Raw genomic sequence first — 4,482 nt, 5'->3', positions numbered from 1 at the left:
GCGTGTCCCTGTGTTTGGTGCGTGTCCCTGTGTGTTGGTGCTTGTCCCTGTGTGTTGGTGCGTGTCCCTGTGTGTTGGTGTGTGTCCCTGTGTTGTTGGTGCGTTCCCTTGTTTGTGTCGTGTGCGTGTCCCTGTTGTGTGTGGAGCGTGTCCCCGTGTGTTGTTGGTGCGTTGTCCCTGTGTGTTAGTGCGTGTCCCTGTGTGTTGTGGCGTCCCTGTGTGTTGGTGCGTGTCCCTGTGTTGATGGTGCGTGGTCCCTTGTGTGTTGGTGCGTGTCCTGTGTGGTCGTGTCTGTGTGTTAGTGCGTTGTCCTGTGTGTGTGCGTGCGTTGTCCCTGTGTGTTGTGTGCTGTCCTGTGTGTTGGTGCGTGTCTCCTGTGTGTTGGGGGTCCTGGTGTTGGTGCGTGTGCTGTGTCATGTTGGTGCGTGTCCGGCTGTGTGTGGTGCGTGTCCCTGTGTGTTAGTGCGTGCCTGTTGTGGTCGTGCCTGTGTGTTGGTGCTGTCCCTGGTGTTGGTGCGTGTCCCTGTGTGTGTGGTGCGTGTCCCTGTGTGTTGTGCGTGTCCCTGGTGGTGTGCGTTCGTGTCCCTGTGTGTTGGTTGGTGCGTTGTCCCTGTTTGTTGGTCCGTGTCCCTGTGTGTTGGGTGTGTGTCCCTGTGTGTGGTGCGTGTCCCTGTGTGTTGTGGTGTCCGTGTTTGTGGTGCGATGTCCCTGTTTGTTGGTGCGTGTCCCTGTGTTTGGTGCGTGTCCCTGTGTGTTTGGTGCGTGTCCCTGTTTGTTGGTGCGTGTCCTGTGTTTGGTGCGTGTCCCTGTGTTGGTGCGTGTCCCTGTTGTGATGGTGCGGCCCTTGTGATGGTGCGTGTCCTGTGTGATGGTGCGTGTCCCTGTGTGTTGGTGCGGGATGTCCCTGTTTGTGGGTGTGTGTCCCTGTGGTTGGTGCGTGTCCCTGTTGTGTTGGTGCGTGTCCCTGTGTGATGGTGCGTGTCCTGTGTTTGTGCGTTGTCCTGTGTGTTGTGCGTGTCTCTGTGTGTTGGTGCGTGTCCAGGCTGTTTGGTGCGATGTCCCTTGTGTGAGTGCGTGTCCCGTGTCGTGCCCTGTGATGGTGCGTGTCCCTGTGTGTTGTGGTGGTCTCTTGTTTGGCCTGCGTGTCTCGTTGTTGGTGCGTTTGCCTGTTGTTGGTGCGTGTCTCTGTGTGTTGGTGCGTGTCCCTGTGTGTGTTGGTGCGTTGTCCTGTGTGTTGGTGTGTGTCCCTGTGTTGTTGGTGTGGTGTCCCTGTGTGTTGGTGGTGTTCCCTGTGTGTTGGTGCGGTTCCCTGTGTGTTGTGCGTGTCCCTGTGTGTTGGTGCGTGTCCCTGTTTTGTTGGTGCGTGTCCCTCGTGTTTGTTGTGTGTCCTCTTTGCTTTCACCTGTGTGATGGTGCTGTGTCCCTGTGTTGTTGGCGTGCGTCCCTGTTTTTGTGCGTTGTCCTGTGTGTTGTGTGTGTCCCTGTGTGTTGGTGGGTGTCCCTGTGTTGTTGGTGCGGTTGTTCCCTGTGTGTTGGTGCGTGTCCCTTGTGTGTTGGTGCGTGTCCCTGTGTGTTGGTGCGTGTCCCTGTGTGTTGGTGCGTGCTCCTGTGTGTCTGTGCGTGTCCTCCTGTGTGTTGTGCGTGTCCCTGTGTGTTGTGTGTCCCTGTGTGTTGTGCGTGTCCCTGTGGGTGTGGGTCCCTTGTTATCGTGTCCTGTTGATGGTGCGTGTCCCTGTGTGTGTGCGTGTCCCTGTGTGTTGGTGCGTTCCTGTGTGTTGGTGCGTGTCCCTGTGTGTTGTGCGTGTCCCTGTGTGTTGGTGCGTGTCCCTGTGTGTTGGTGTGTTGTCCCTGTGTGTTGGTGCGTGTCCTGTTTGTTGGTGCGTGTCCCTGTGTGTTGAGCGTGTCCTGTGTTGTTGCGTGTCCCGTTGTGTTAGTGCGTGTCCCTGTTTGTGTTGGTGGCGTGTCCCTGTGTGTTGGTGCGTGTCCCTGTGTGATGGTGCGTGTCCCTGTGTGTTGGTGCGTGTCCCTGTGTGTGTGGTGCGTGTCCCTGTGTGTTAGTGCGTGTCCTGTGTGTTGGTGCGTGTCCGTGTGTGTTGGCTGCTTGTCCCTGTGTGTTGGTGTTTGTCCCTGTGTGTGTGCTGTCCCTGTGTGTTGGTGCGTGTCCCTGTGTGTTGGTGCGTGTCCCTGTGTGTTGGTGCGTGTCCCTGTGTGTTTGCGTGTCCCTGTGTGTTGGTGCTGTGTGTGTTGGGCGTGTCCCTGTGTGTTGTGCGTGTCCCTGTGTGTTGGTGCGTTCCTGTGGTTTGGTGCGTGTCCCTGTTTGTTGGTCCGTGTCCCTGTGTGTTGGTGTTGTGTCCTTGTTGTTGTCGGTCTCTGTGTGTTGGTGTGTGTCCGTGTTTGTTGGTGCGTGTCCCTGTTTGTTGGTGCGTGTCCCTGTGTGTTGGTGTGTCCCTGTTGTGTTGGTGCGTTGTCCCTGTTTGTTGTGCGTGTCCCTGTTGTGTTGGTGCGCTGTCCCTGTTTGTTGGTGCGTGTCCCTGTGTGATGGTGCGTGTCCCTGTGTGATGGTGCGTGTCCCTGTGTGATGGTGCGTGTCCCTGGTGTGTTGGTGGTGTCCTGTTTGGTGGGGGTGTCCCTGTGTGTTGGTGCGTGTCCCTGTGTTTTGTGCGTGTCCCTGTGTGATGGTGCGTGTCCCTGTGTGTTGGTGCGTGTCCCTGTGTGTTGGTGCGTGTTCTGTGTGTTGGTGCGTTGTCCCAGTGTGTTGGTGGTGTCCCGTGTTTGTTGTGCGGTGTCCCTGTGTGATGGTGCGTGTCCCTGTGTTGATGAGTTGCATGTCCTGTGTGTTGGTGCGTGTCTCTGTGTGTTGGTGCGTGTCTCTGTGTGTTGGTGCGTGTCCCTGTGTGTTGGTGCGTGTCTCTGTGTGTGGTGCGTGTCCCTGTGTGTTGGTGCGTGTCCCTGTGTGTTGGGGTGTGTCCCTGTGTGTTGTTGGTGTCCCTGTGTGTTGGTGCGTGTCCCTGTGTGTTGGTGCGTTGTCCCTGTGTGTTGGTGCGTGTCCCTGTGTGTTGGTGCGGTCCCTGTTTGTTGGTGCGTTCCCTGTGGTTTGTTGTGTGTCCTCTTTTGCTTTCACCTGTGTGATGTGGCGTGTCCCTGTGTGTTGGTGCGTGTCCCTGTTTGTTGGTGCGTGTCCCTGTGTGTTGGTGTGTTTCCCTGTGTGTTGGTGTGGTCCCTGTGTGTTGGTGCGTGTCCCTGTGTGGTTGGTGCGTGTTCCCTGCTGTTGTGGTTCCTTGTTTGGTGCGTGTCCCTGTGTGTTGGTGCGTGTCCCGTGTGTTGTGCGTGTCCCTGTGTGTTGGGTGCGTGTCTCTGTGTTATTGCACTGTGATCTTTGTTGACTTATTTGTCTGTAATTTGGGTGAGTTATTTTGTTTGGTAAATTGGTGGGAAATGTGTTCATTCTTGAGATAATTTTCCAAATTTCATTCAATTAAAATTTGTACTAGGTTTAATTAAAACACAAAGAAGTCTTCACACAATTAATCATAATTTAGAGCTCTCCTTTGTTTCTGTTCTTGTAGAAACAAAGACATACTGTATATTATTTAGGATCTTGGAGGCTTTGGTTTAAAGCTTTGAGAACTATAAATAGGTTGCATTTGAATGACACTGTCCTATATACTGTGAGGAGAATGACCCTGTGAGTATGTGTGTGTGTGTGTGTGTGTGTGTGTGTACATGTACACATGCACGTGCGTGTGTTTGTGTATGTATGTTTTTTATCTCAAGAGCATGTGAAAGCAGCATTCACACAATCACTGCGTCTGCTTGGATTAGATCGTTAATTTTTAAGTTAAAGAATGTTTATTTCATTTATTTACATTGCCTGTAATGAATTTGATTAAAAACCAAACTTGTAGTCAGGACCCACTCTTACAGCTCTATTCATTTAATACACCCATTAAATAACATTACATAGCTGCAGGATTGTTACAGACTCAATTGGAGATGCAGTCAGACTCCAATGTGGTGTGTTGWGTTCTGGTGGTGTGTGTGTGTGTGCAACAAGATCTCACGTTTTTAACAATTTCACTTCAGATTCTGACGTTTGTCCACGTTTTTCCAAATATATATTTTTTGTTGGACCACATAGTAGATCTTTGACTTGATCAGAGCTCGACACCTCCATGGCTAAGGTTTCACACACACGCACACACACCAGCCTGGTCAACAGAAACACACATACACAGAGAGTTGGAAGCTGTGCCCCATATCTGTGTGTCTGCACCTCATGGACACTAAGCCGTCTGTTGTAAATGGCCCTCTGTTCCAATGTGTGTGTTTGTCCTGAGGTCTGAGTGTTATTTACTGGTCACGCAGCCATTTAGAGTGACTGTGACTTCTGGTACTTTATTTCTTTCTTCTGTCCAACACTGCAAGAGCAAGGGAATAAGAGGGAGATGGAGCAAGGGATGTAGGGAGGGGGGCAGGTTCTGA

The sequence above is a fragment of the Salvelinus sp. IW2-2015 genome, linkage group LG13 (genome assembly GCF_002910315.2).
Source record: "Salvelinus sp. IW2-2015 linkage group LG13, ASM291031v2, whole genome shotgun sequence".
NCBI classification, from domain to species: domain Eukaryota; kingdom Metazoa; phylum Chordata; class Actinopteri; order Salmoniformes; family Salmonidae; genus Salvelinus; species Salvelinus sp. IW2-2015.
The sequence above is the reverse complement of the archived record's forward strand: the minus strand, read 5'-3'. Positions refer to the sequence as shown.